The 14,766-nt window shown below is 43.6% G+C and overlaps 1 protein-coding gene across 5 annotated transcripts in view; it reads left to right on the forward strand.

The window, feature by feature from the left end:
• Positions 1-14,766, forward strand: part of LOC145353875 (receptor-type tyrosine-protein phosphatase T-like) — a 1,296,999-nt gene that overhangs the window by 798,263 nt on the left and 483,970 nt on the right. The window lies entirely within an intron of this gene.

The following is a 14,766-nucleotide window of genomic DNA, read 5'->3' on the forward strand; positions in this document are numbered from 1 at the left end:
TTCACTGCAATATTATTGTAAGCCTATTTGTGCCAGTAACAAATACATTTTAAAACTTCAAAGTCCAAATTCCTAAAATGCATTCCCAACATGGAATCATGAATATCTCTTGAACAGACCACTTGGAAGCCCTATTGGGATTCTTGATGTGGCGTTAGTTAAATGTGAAATTACCAATTAATGTAGAAGTAAGCAAAACTTCCATTTACAATTGTAAAATGGCCCAAATTTGAAATGAAAATACCAAATGCCCTTTAATTGATCTTCTAAAATTGTGATTTGCGATAGTATTGCTGCATCCAACTGATAACGTGCTTGCTCCTGCAGTGATACATTTTACCATCAAACTGCTGATATTTTGTACAACTGGAACTGAGCACTCAGGTTGTGCTGTGGAAAGTAAGCAGTAATAGTTGTAGTGATGGATTGACGTCATAAGTGATCTGAATAGCAATGCACTGTTATTGCAACTAAATCAGTGAAAAATAATAGCCTCTGACACCATGCATTGTCGCTTTAGAAGGTTGGAGTTAATGTTAATAGTCTATAAGGGGAAGGTCAGTCATTATTTTTTTATGTGACATCTGTGATGATCCAAATAAATCTAGCTGTCATTCGATGGCATAGAACTTGAGTATTGATGAAGAAAAGTCATGTTGTCAAAGCTTATCATCTTTCATTCATCAGGACAGTCTGCAAGAATACCAATTGTAAAGGCAACAACAGTTTATACTGCATGAGATGAGAGTGCTTATTGGTTGGCAAGTAGACTCTATATGGTAGAGGTGTTGCTATGGAGAATGCATCAGAGAATAGTTAATTCCCAAGGTTTTGTTCAAATTCAAACTGGACAGATCAACTCTGGTCAAAGCGTTGCCATGGAGAATGGATCAGAGAATGGTTGCGCCCCAAGCATTCACTGAAAAGGACAGGTCTGTCTGTGTGAACAAATGTAGCTTGTGGCACACTTAAGGGCAAGCCTGATTGATAATCTTAAATTGATTGTCAGTAGGATACTGAAATAGGGTGCATCAAAGCTGTCCTGTGGGATAATGGCTACCCTGATTGAGCCCTTACCAATGCCAAGGGCCACTTCCACCTCCTCCTCTGTGTGGTCACCTTCACCGCCCTCCTTGACATTCATCTCATCTGAGGAGATGTGGCGCTCCTCCATCTCTGCCAGTCCAGTTGATCTTGCCTCTGCAGTGCAAAGTTATGGAGAGCACAGCAGACTGCAATGATGTGGGAGACCCTCGGGGGACTATATTGTAGGGCGATCCCTGACCAGTCCAAGCACCTGAACTGCATCTTCAGCAGGCTAATTGCTTGCTTGACCATGCAGAGGAGGAGGTGGAAGAAGCCCCAAGTCGTGGTCAGAGCCTGACAAGACCAACACGCATGTCGTAGCATGAGTATCAAGTCTCCATTAGTGCTTGTGGCCTCTGCACTGGCATCATCAGCCACCCCCGAGTGAGTATCTACTAAGTAGCCTCCGCTAAACGGAAGCGCTGTATGGCTGCACACCATTAAATGGTATAATCGTTGGTGAGGAGAGGCTGGAGTCCCTCCTCAGCCAAATATCTCCTGTTTGTGGCTGACAAGGCTTTGCTGAATCGTGAGGCCTCGAATTAGCATATTCACCTCATTCCCAGAGGGCACCCTGTTTCTCCCAGGTCACAAGAGATGTAAAGTTGATCAGACTTCCATGACCTATTGAGATCTACCATTGCACACAATCATCCCTGACAATTGGTTTGGGATTTCTGGGCAGCCTTTCCCCTTTGTCCTCACACTGCTCCGAGTGTGGGTTCCAATCAAACTGCAGTCATCCTCCCCCGAGTGTGAGGACCTTCAGGCAGCATGAGGGCAGCCCATTTCCAAATGCCCCACTGTGCTCTGGCAGCCCGGCCTTTCATGGGTACCAACCCGGGTAACTCACAGCCTCCCCCAGTGCTGAGCCTCTTGTTTTCAAGCCACTCCCAGTTTTTGGCCAGCTGCCACTAAGAAAGGGCGCTCTCTCAGCTGCGATATGTACAGCAACCCAGGAAGGAGGAAACAGGAAGCGCTGCCTGCATGCCAGCCATCACCACCCTGCTAAAGCAAAGGGCAACCCAAAATGAAGAGAAGGTAAGGCCTGCAAGTGACCCCTGTGGACGCCCGCCCCGGGAATGGTGATTGTGGGACTCCCAATCTTGGCCCTGAGCTGTGTCCACCCACATCCTCTCCAGTGCCCCCTGGACAGTGAACAACCCAGAGGGTGCTGGCTGCCTGAGCACTCACCTCCGAACACCCCTTCACTCAGATGCCAGGAGCTGCTGTAAATGGCACCGGTGTGATGTCAGGCCGGTGTCCACCCAATACCTGATAGGGCCTGGGTGGGATTGTGTTTGGTGCAGACTCAATGAGCCAAAGGGCCTCTTTCTGCACTGTAGGGTTCTATAATTCTATGATATGGGGGTGAGGGGGGAAATGTCCTTGCTAGTAACATGCTAATATATTGAAATGAGCTTTCTGCCATCCCATGGGGTTTCACGCCATTTCATCGGCAACGGGCCAGGGAGATCATGGGTGGAATTTTCTGACCAAGCTCACACCAGGACTGGAAGATTCTGCCTGGGGTCAATGGACCTTTGCATCATCTACCCCCCTCCCTCCCACTGTGATACCATGACGGACGGGGCAGGAAGATTCCGCCCCAGAACTCGGAAACCCGCCAGAGCGAATCACACATCTTTGATTTTGAGCACGGACCATCATTCCCACAGACAGAGTGCATGTGTTCAGAAATCACCCCTTATACCTTTTCTCCATGATCAAAATACCTTGGGGAATGCTACAGTTCTATTGTCCTTCTCTTAGAGGAGACTGATGTGAAAGATCTTCCAAGTGCAAGGCCAAATTGTAAGGAAACATCTATTCTGCCAAGACAACACAATGGCTCTGTCCCAATTACCTGGTCCTAATTGAGGAGCAGTACTTTTGGAAGCTCTGATTCGTGGTTCACTCTCGTCATCATCATCTCCCCACTATATTGTGCTCTCTTACCTCACAAAATCGGATTCATGTATTCAAAGGTTCACATCACCAGCATGTCTCATTCTGCAATCCAAGAGCACGAGTGGTATCAATAGATTTTACATAGAAAATGCATCATGAAGGAGCTGTACATGGCAGTAATTGGCAGGATCTTGTCTTCTGTAGTGTCCTACTGAACGTCAAAGATGAATTAAGAAGTGCAATGTGAATTCTAATGGGATCTGTGGAAATCTGGAAACATACTGGAGGAATACAGAAATAAGAAGGAAGAGTTCCTGTGTGCACTGCTTAAAAATATAATCGCAGTTTTTGCTTTGATACTTCTGTAAAGCTATTAAACTTTTCATAAGACTCAGCTTCTCCGCAATGGTGTTGGCATTGACCTAATAATCTAACTCCTTTCATGCTCTCTGGCCCACCTTTTTGTTAAGTACCAATCTGGAGGCCTGTCTTTTACCCTTTGTAATCTAATTAGCTAAACCTGTGCACACATTTAGTGGTGATGATTTTGTGTTAGTCCAAATTCTGCACTACTTGACTTAAGACCGGGGTGAGATACTTCACATGAATACTTAGTCAAAACAATTGCTGCCATTCGTCATGAAAACAGAAAAATGCCAGGAGCATTCAATAGTGGTTAGCACTGCTGCTTTACAGCGCCAAGCACCTGGATTCGATTCAAGCCTTGGGTGGAGTTTGCATGTCCTCCTCATGTCCACGTAGGTTTCCTTTGGGCGCTCCAGTTCTCTCCCACAGTCCAAAGGTGTGCAAGTTAGATGGATTGGCCGTGCTAAATTGCTCCTTAGTGTCCAAAGATATATAGTTTTGGGGATTAGCCAGGTAAATGTGTGGGGTTACAGAGGTAGGGTGGGGGGAGGGTGCTGCATGGGCCTGGGTCTGGGTAAGATTGTCTGTCAAAGAGAGTTTTTCTGCACTGTCGGGGTTCTATGATTTGATGGTCTGTCAACACTGATAGAGAGAGAAAAACCGTAATGTTTTGGGTCAATGACTTCTCATCGGAACAGAACAAAGTGAAAGATGTAACAGGTTTGAAGCAAGATCAATCACAAAGTCGCAGAATCATGAAATTGTTTGAGGCTGGGAAAGGAGGGAGGGGAAAACGTCCCAAAGGGAAGGTCTCCGATAGGATGTCTGAGAGATCAACTGACAAAAGAGATGGCGATGCAAGACAGAAAGGGGAGATAAATCAGCAAGTAAAGGAACAAAGACTGCAGGAAGTGTGAATGGGAAAGTTTCCTGCAGAGTTCTCCGTGACGAGTAACGTGGGCCAGAGCTTTGCGTTTTGCAGCAAGGACCTGGATCTTGAACGTGAGCTGAAGAGAATCCTCCCACTGCACATGAAAGACTTCTAAACCATGAAGGACTATTTGGACACAAATCTAAAAGGCCAGAATGCAACCCCTCCTGTGGGACTTGGCTGTCATTGAAGAAAAACGAGAAAGATCAAAGTGTCCTTTGTTCCTTTTCATCAAAGGAATTGTGTTCAGGTTAGAGCTGGCATCTACCAGACAAGGCACAGATATAAATCAGCGAGTGGGACAGGAGAAACTTTTATCTTCCTATCAGAAAATATGGATGGACTGAAGTAAAACGCGATGATAAAATAAATTTAAAGGACAATATTCAGGTGTGCAATGTATCATCCTATCACAGATCATAACAGAGTGAGCTAACTGATATTCAGACTTTGTAAAGACAATTGTTGGATTAGAAAAGCCATTTGAAATCAGTGTCAGATTTATTAGAAACTAGTACAACAACATTTTTCTCCAGCACCTGTTACAGGAAATTGTGATAGGAGAGAGCAAGTTAATGTGTTTTTAAAATTGAATTTTGATAGACAATTGTCAACACAATTTTGGAACTTTATATTTTGTTCTTACGAGGTCTAGTTTTTCACTTCTACAGCAAGTAGATTTATAGGGTGCTTTCGCTAACTGATCAAAGAGACCCTAATTGCAATTGATTTGCAAAATTTAACCCGCCCTTTTGTAATATGTTTTAATTTAGTTCAAATTAATATCAACTTCAAACAGATACCTTGCAGAATTCTCACTCAAATATAATGGAGCCACCCTGTCTCCCTATTAATTCTGGGAGGGAAGTCTGTCACTCAACAGTGGATTTTCTGCTTGTGCATTTTTCAAGACTGTCCGAATATCAAATAAGGATGTTGCGGGCAAATTGCAGATGCAAACGGTGTACAGAATTAGATTTGGGGCCAGGATATGCCCAAATGAACGTGCCTGTTGACCATCCACAAAATCATAAGAAATATTGAAACCTCATACTGAGCTCTTTTATAATTGCCACATAACTATCCATCAAAAAGATTATCTGCGTTGTCACTAGATTTGAGGAGGAATGGTCAGTGACTGGAAGACTGATGGTAAGTCCACAATGGCCTGAAGAAAATTGTGTTTCCTGAACTGTTTCAGACAGGCAAAACAACAACTGCGGTGCCTCTGGTTTTGAAAACAATTCTAAGTGATTCAGTCCAGATGACAGGAAGATTAAGATATCTGGGTCCCCAAATACTAGAGAAAGTATAGTACTTAGATTAGAATCATTCCAAAAATTTCTAAAATATAAAGGACTCTCCTTAGAATGAGATAACGTCATACAGTATCTGCTTGTGTCCCTAAATTCCATGCAGGATGTGCAGTAGAATAATTAACCATGGAGTCAAAACTTTCTTTATAATGATACCAACAGGTTATAGCCTTGAAGGTATAGAATCATAGAATCCTACAGAGCAGAAGGAGGCCATTTGGCCCATCAAGTCTGCGCTGACTTCAGTCCACCCAGGTCCTGTCCCCATAACCCCATGCATTTACCCTGCTAATTTTCCTGACACTAAGGAGCAATTTAACATGGCCAATCTATCTAACCCACACAACTTTGGACTGTGGGAGGAAACCACCCCCACTCAGACATGGGAGAATGTGTAAACTCCACACAAACATTGACCCAAACCAGGGCCCTGTGAGGTAGCAGTGCTAACCACTGTGCCACCGTGCCGCCTTACTCTTGATATTCGTAAACATTTAATGCATTGATAAGAGATTCCTCTGTGCACTGTTCTAACAGGCAATTAAATATTTCTGTATTCATCTATGCAAGTGGAGTGATGGTGGATTGAAGGGTGAACTATAATTCATGGAATAATATCATAGAATCCCAAGAGTGCAGAAGAGGCCATTTAACCATCAAATCTGCATTGACTCTCTGACTGAGCATCATACACAGACCCTCTCCCTAACCCCATGCCTGTAACCCCACACATTTACCATCCATCTAATCTGCACATTTTGGGATACTAAGCAGCAATTCAGCATGGCCAGTCCACCTAACCTGCACATCTTTGGACTGTGGGAGGAAACCCACACAGACACAAGGAGAATGTGCAAACTCCACACACAAAGTGACCCAAGCCAGGAATCGAACCCAGATCCACTGTGCCACCGTACCGCACCATAAGGCATTATCTAGAAACCATTAATTGTATGGAATGTAGGACAAGAGAACGTAGGTAGAAAACTATTAAAATATAAGGTTCATATGTAAAATGTGATCCATATCAAATGTTCGGAGGAAAGGCAAAACCTCTAGAATCTCTTTAAAGTTGTAAAGAAAAGATTGTAGAATTTTGTGGAAAGGCGATTTTGAATGACTGAATGGTATCCCTCAACGGTAACTATCTGTGTGATGTTGTGTCTGCTGCATTCCTGCTCTAATCATCTGTGATGATTCTCGCCCTGGAGGCACCTTTCTTGCTATATGACAGATGGGATATGGCCTGTTCCTCAGATGTTTGCTTTGATAAACTTATTCATTCCTTTCCATCCTGTGCCCTCCCTCGAGTCACTGGAGTTCTATGCCACCTCAATGGATACCACAATTGATTCAGCCCTGAAGAGGCATCTGTCGTGTGGGATCTCAACCAATTATTTATTTAGATATTAATGTGTAAATTGTGATTTTAAGCATCCCACTGCATCATTGTTTGGAAACCTACATTTTTTTAGCAATTTTCAGATTTAATAAATACAGATTTCTGCTGCCTAGAATTTGCAACGCCTGTCGTTATATTTACTGTTCAAATTTATGGATTGGAAATTTGTAAGGAAAGGGATTTTTCTGTTTTTAATTTCTTTGATGTGTGTAAAAATAAACAGTGTGGCATACGTCTCCACTGGAACTGAGCTTGTTAGAATCAGAACAGTCAGTTGGCTCAATACAGAAACTTTAACTGAGTAAACTTTACCTTTTTTTATTCATTTATGCGACATGGGCATCGCTGACTGGCCAGCATTTATTGTCCATCCCTAGTTGCCCTTGGGAAGGTGGCAGTGAACTGCCTTCTTGCAGTCCATGTGCTGTGGGTTGACCCACCATGCCGTTAGGGAGGGGATTCCAGGATTTTGACCTTTTTATTCTTTTTACTTTGGTGCGTTGGACCTCAATCCTGGAAAAGCTGGTACTTCAACCTTATCTTGCAAGCCTCTGAGTCCCCCACAATTCCAATCCTTTGCTACCTTATTTTGGTTCCATTGTTAGAAAATTAAAAGTAACTAAATGAAGGTGGAAACATTTCACCGAATCTGGAAGGATGTTGCTGATCATATTATCAGGGAAGAACACTGAAAAGGAGAGTGCAAATATAATCAAGTGTGAATTGGATGAATTTCAGGAAAAAGACAAAGGTGAGCGAAAGGTTGAGCTATGGAAAGAAGGAATGTTTACTTGGGCTTAATTACCTTTTTATTCTAAAGGATTCAGTGTAGGTATTAAGAACAAAGAAAATTACAACACAGGCCCTTTGGCCCTCCAAGCCTGCACTGAACCATGTTGCCCATCTGAAATAAAACCCTCTACCATTCTGCGGACGATATCCCTCTATTCCCATCCTATTCATATATTTGTCCAATGTCCTTTAGAAGTTACTATCATATCCACTTCCACTACCTCCCCAGCAGTGAGTTCCAGGCACCCACCACCCCCTGTGTAAAAAAAAATTTACTTCATATATCTCCTTTAAACCTTGTCCCTTGCACCTTAAATCTATGCCCCCAAGAGAATTGACTGTCTCATCCTGGGGAAAAGCTTCTGACTATCCATTCTCTCCATGCCCTTCATAATCTTGTAAACTTCTATCAGGTTGCCCCATCAACTCTGACGTTCCAGTGAGAACAAACCAATTTTCTCCAACCTCTCCTCATAGCTAATGCCCTCCATACCAGGCAACATCCATGTATATCATTTTTGTACCCTCTCCAAAGCCTCCACATCCTTCTGGTAGTGTGGCAACCAGAATTGAACACTATTTTCCAAATGCGGTCTAATTAAGGTTCTATAAAGCTGCATGATGACTTGCCAATTTTTAAACTCAATGCCCCAGCTGATGAAGATAAGCATGCCATATGCTTTATTGACTACCTTCTCCACCTGTGTTGCCACTTTCGATGACCTGTGTACTTGTACACCCAGTTCCATCTGCCTATCAGTACACTTAAGGGTTCTACCATCTATTGTATATTTCCCATCTATTTTCAACTTTACAAAATGCATTACCTCACATTTGGCCCGATTAAACTCCATCTGCCATCTCCCCGCTCAAATCTCAAACCAATCTATATCATACTGTATCCTCTGACTCTCCTCATCACTATCTGCAAATCCACCAACCTTTGTCTCATCCACAAACTTACTAATCAAACCAGTTAGATTTTCCTCCAAATCAAATATATATATAACAAACAACAAAGGTCCCAGCACTGATCCCTGAGGAACGCCACAAGTCACAGCCCTCCATTCAGAAACGCATCCTTCCACTGCTACCCTCTGTCTCCCATGACCGAGCCAGTTCTGTATCCATATTGCCAGTCACCTCTGATCCTATACAACTTCACCTTCTGTACCAGTCTGCCATGAGGGACCTTGTCAAAGGCGAACATGCTGAAGCACACCCTCAAAAAACTTTCACTTTATATGCCAACTTCTTTCAGCAAAGGTTTTGACCATTTTTTCCTTTCCCCTTGAAATTCAGCATGTGTCTTTCAGAGGATTTTTAAAAATGTTTACTCCATTCTAAAAGTTACAAACCCAGAGCACAGAGTGAATTGGGCAGACCCAAATCCAACTCTTTGTTTGCTCTGAAAAACCAAATTCAAATTGAATCCAATTCAAGATCCCCACAAGAGAGACTTACAAGATCCAAGTTGGCAAGAAAAGGTCGTGCACCTGATCCAGGGCTTGAGACGTACCAACTTCTTGATCATGATTTGCGTGGTGGCCTGAGCAAAATTTTGTGAATGTCGCCCAGTCCATCATGCAAACCAGCCTTCCATCCATTGACCCTGTCTATATTTTCCATTGACTCGGAAAAGCAGCCAGCATAACCAAGGACCCCACATACTCTGGACATGCTGTCTTCCATCTTCTCCCGTTGGGAAAAAGATACAAAAGTCTAAGATCATGTACCAACCGACTCAAGAGCAGCTTCTTTTCTGCTGCCATCAGACTTTTGAATGGATCTACTTTGTATTAAGTTGATCCTTCTCTACTTCCTAGCTATGACTGTAACGCTACATTCTGCACCCTTTCTTTCCTTTTCCACTATGTATTCTTTGAACGGTATGCTTTGTCTGCATAGAGTGCAAGTAACAATGCTTTTCACTGTATTCCAATACATGTTTTAAAAGATTATTTATTATCACAAGTAGGCTCACATTCACACTGCAATGAGGTTACTGAAAATCCCCTAATCGCCACACTCTGGCACCTGTTTGGGTACACTGAGGGAGAATTTAGCATGGCCAATGCACCTAATCTGCACATCTTTGTGCTGTGGGAGGAAAGCGGAGCACCCAGAGGAAACCCACGCAGACACGGGGAGAACGTGCAAACCCCACACAGACAATGACCCAAGCCAGGAATCGAGGCAGCAGTGCTAACCCACTGTGCCACTGTGCTGCCCTTGTGAGAATAATAAATCAAACCAAGTTTCACCCCTGCCAGGTCCTGGTAAACCACCTTCTAGATCATGGTTTCACCCCTGCCAAATTAGCCGCAGGAATGAAACCAAACCATTCAACGGTGATCAGGCAGTTGGTTTCCAGTTGTCAGGGTGGTATATTACCATAATTTATTTAAATTGACAATGCTAGCTTAACTTACAACCGGCAGTTAATTACTATATGAGAACTCTCCCCGTGGAATTGGAAACAATTATGTCGAAAGAAAAACATAAAAGTGCCTTGCTCAATATTGTGCTCTCAGCAAAATCTGGCTCAGTGTATTCAATACAGCTGTGCAAACAGAATGATCAGAGTAGTCACTGCTTCTCCTGAAATGAATGGTGTGAATGAAAAACGATCAGGATTAATTGTGTTTTAGAAACGTTAATATATGCAGCATTGCTTTTACAGATACAGCGAAAATAGGGAGAAATGTTTTCACACAAAACAATAGTAAAATCTGATTTGCTTTGCTATAGAGAGGATGGAATTAAATAAATATTTGGGCTAAAGAGAAAAAGCAAGAAGGGATTAGCATCAATAGTTCCAGCTGAAGACAAAGCATCAGCACAGGCATGGTTTATAATTAATCAAGTGTTTACTTGGAATAGTGCGTTTTTTTACGGTAATTTTTGAATATTGAAGTGGAATGTTGCAGTTCCTCTTTTGGGTGTGATCTTACGATCTCGTCCCTTAAGTCTCGTGACTTACGGCAAGGCCAGGTGGTAAGATTGGGCGGTAGGCAAAAAAATCAGAAACGCGTCCAGTTTTCCGCCTCTCCCAATCATCTTGGCTGTCTCTTGCCGGCAAAATTGGCTTCACGTCCAGAAAGCTCAGACTTTTACCACAATAACCCCCCCCATACTGGCGGGAATCACATCCTGGATCTGTTATTACACTAAGGGCCATAAGATCACATTTTCAAAATTGCCTAAAACAAAACGAAGCCAAAACTCTTGTTTCCTCGTTCATTCAGTACTTAGAATTTTTTCTCATAAGATTCTGCCCTTTGCCATTTTAGCTTTTGAGGTTTTAATAATTGTGCAAAGGTGCCTCAGTGTAACATACTATTTCTGTTTCTCTCCTGTTTCTTATATTTGTGTCACTGAGATTTTTACACTCTGCAGAAAAACTCCAAGGTTTATAATTGAAATACTGTCGGTGCTGTGAAACATTTGACATCTTATAGCCATTATCTAAAACCCGCTTTAAAAAACATTAATATCACAGGACAAAGTTGTTTCATAGAATCCCAACAATACAGAAGGAGGCTATTCGGCCCATCAAGTCTGTACCAACCACAACACCCCCGGATCCTATTCCTGCAACCCTCATTTACTCTGCTAATCCCCCTGACACTAAGGGTCAATTTAGCATGGGCAAGCCACCTAACCTGCACATCTTTGGACTGTGAGAGGAAACCGGAGCACCCAGAGAAAACCCACGCAGATGCGGGGAGAACATGCAAACTCCACACAGACAGTGACCCGAGACCAGAATTGAACCCGGGTACCTGGCGCTGTGAGGCAGCAGTGCTAACCACTGTGCCACCATGCCACCCGTTGTAAGACCTTGGCCATTTGAGTCACAGGGAATTGAACTTAGACTATTTGCCTTTGTCCTTGCTTTTCAATTGTTAAATTATTTTTGCAGAGTGAATTACCTCAGGGCTTCATTATTCCTTTGGGCCTGTAACAACGTCGATGTAATGGGTTAAATCTTGCTGGAGTATGGAATCTCACTGTATGCACCATTAGTTAGACGTTCTCTGGCATCCTTTATCTCAAGTATAATCAGCTTCATTAGGTTGGAAGTATGAAGGCAGTTGGGCACCTGGGACCTTTGTGAATGACAGAACCAACAGCCTATCTCCTTAACCACTGAGACTTAAGGATTTAGAAAGAAAAAGAGTGAGCGACAGTGAAGAAAATGAGAGGATTTGAGTCAAATCAGATACACGAAAAGAAATCATAGAAACCCTACAGTGTAGAAGGAGGCCATTCAGCCCATCAGATCTGCACTGGCAACAATCCCACCCCAGGCCCCATCCCCACACCCCATAGATTTACCCAGCTAATCCCTCTAACCTACACCTCCCAGGACACTATGGGCAATCTAACATGGCTAATCAACGAACCTGCATGTCCTTGAACTATGGGAGGAAACCCATGCAGACATGGGGAGAACATGCAAACTTCACACAGACAATGACCCAAGCTGGGAATCAAACCCAGGTCCCTGGAGTTGTAAAGTAGCAGTGCTAACCACTGTACCACCATGCTGTCCTAAAGAAATAAAGAAGGGAAAAATAAAGGGGGGGGTGGGAATTATCTGCTTCCCCCGCCCCGGCTTTCCACTTCCCTCCGCAGCACATTTCTCACGATGGGAGGCGGCATGTAGTTTACCGGCAGTGCAATCTTCTGATTTCTCCGTCATCAATGGGGGTCCCCATTGAGTCCACCCCAACTGCTACTGGGAAACCCACGGCAGGGGTGTGCCCTTGGCGAGACTGGAAAATCCCACTGGCATGAACAGCTGGAGAATTCCAGCCAAAGATTGGATGAAGAGAAAAAAATAAGCAGAAAGGAAGGGCCAGAAACAAAGCTAGATTTTTAAAATCTTGAAGGAGAATTTTACAACATGCAGGAATGAAGCACAAAGGTTAATATTGCTCCGTTACTCCATTTTCAGCAACTCGAGTGGTACGACTTTACAAATGATGTCCCAAAGTACAATTAATATTCAAACTACTGTAGATTCAGGAAATAAAAATAGAAAATGCTGGAAATTCTCAGCTGGTCAGGAGGAATGAGAATCAGAGTTAACAAGTGGGATGCCCACCCCCCGGGGTGACTTTAGTTGTGGGGGGGGTGTGGGGGGACGCATTTATTTGGTGGATGAACAATGGATGGGGACTCATCACTTTCCTACCTCCGCCTGTTTATGTATGAGTGGGGAGACTTATGTCTGGTTTCCTGCCTCATCGCTAATTCAATCCCTTAAATAAGCAATTAATATCCATTTAAGAGCATCATCCTGCTCCCACTGGGGGACTTGCAATGTAGGAAACCCAAAGAACAAACATCGGTGGGCATCACTGGATTACTACCCCAAAGACCCATGGGTAATGCTTTGGGAACCAGTGTTCGAATCCCACCTTGGCAGATGGTGCAATATGAATTCAATAAAAAGCTAGAATGCAAAGTCTAATGGTGACCATGAAACCATTGTTGATTATTGTAAAAACCTATCTAGTTTGTTAATACCCTTTGGGGAAGGAAATCCGTCATCCTTACCTGATCTGGCCCACATGTTAATCCAGATCCCCAGAAATGTGGTTAACACTTAACTGCCCTCTGAAATGGCCCAGCAAGCCATTCGGTTCGAGGGAAATTAAGAAAAAGCAAGCAGTGGCAACATCCCATGAATAAATTTTAAACTTAATGCCTGATTGAGAGAGTCAGGGTCAGGAAGGGGCAGGACATGCTGAGAGCCACCCTCCACTCTCCCTCATGACCCTAATGCACACCCCAAGCCCGTCATCACTTCTCTGTGTTCAAGCTCCTTCAGGGACCCAGGGCCTCAGGTGGATGCTGCCTGATGCTGCCAAGCAATGCAGAGTGTCTGCCCTCTGATTGCCGGCAGCATTTGGGGAAAGAAATCCCTTTGATGCCAGAGGAGGCCCACAGTTGCCCAGTTAAATAGTGATTGGCACTTAATCCTCTATTCCTTCCTGAAAGAAGGATCACAGAGATCTCAGCAAGTTTCCAGCAGAACCCCCATCACTTCCATTAAATGCTGTCCAATATTTCAGGCCGATGACCCAAAAGTAAGTACCAGTGGCCTGAAATGTTGTCCCTCCGTGATTCTGAACCTTCCTGCATTGCGTGGGAAGCAGTCACTCAAGGGATTTTGCCCAGGGCTTGTTTTCCAATGGAGGGCAACAGGTGAGTTCTCGAAAAAGGAGGACCCTTCAGTGGAAGGTAAGTGAGATAAGGACGGTCTCCTCAAAATGGCAGCACCCTCTTTCCAACATTTTTGCATTTATATTATAAAATGGCCTTTGTAAGCTGGGCCACCAATATGGGGTGGTGGGGAAAGCCCTCTACAGGTTGCCTTAAGGTAAGCAGTGAGGGAAGGCCTCTAAGCCTACTTGGAGATCTGGTTCCAAGCAGTGAAACTGGTCCCGATCATCTCTGGGAGCCTTGAGAATGATTGGAGAATCCCCTTCAGCCCCCTTTAATTGACCTTAAGTAGCCTTTACCAGGCTGTGTTGTCCACCCACTGCTTATAGCTGGGTAACCCATCGCACCTGCACCAGGGACTGGATGGAAGCAGGGAATAGCATGCAGGCTGAGGGCACTATTTTTAGTGGTCCCAGTGGAGCCTAAAAATCAAGTCCCTTAGCATTGTTTTTCTCTCTAAAGACCCTGCCAGCCTTGCTAAACTTTTCCTGCATTTTTTGCTTTCACAACACAAGTACTTGGCATTCAATAAAATGCTCCTATTTCCCTATTCCTTGTTATCTTTTTTATGAAAAGAGTTTAACATTGAAGATTCTGGGCAGGATATATATGTTGAAGATTAGTGGTTGCCTTACGTTACAGATATCGCACACACGGTTATCAGCAACAATATAAATTGGTTAGCATTAGGGAGATAAATTCACTTTGCCCTACCTGCGTTTTTT

The sequence above is a fragment of the Carcharhinus amblyrhynchos genome, chromosome 16 (genome assembly GCF_965287045.1).
Source record: "Carcharhinus amblyrhynchos chromosome 16, sCarAmb.v2.hapA, whole genome shotgun sequence".
Classification (NCBI taxonomy): domain Eukaryota; kingdom Metazoa; phylum Chordata; class Chondrichthyes; order Carcharhiniformes; family Carcharhinidae; genus Carcharhinus; species Carcharhinus amblyrhynchos.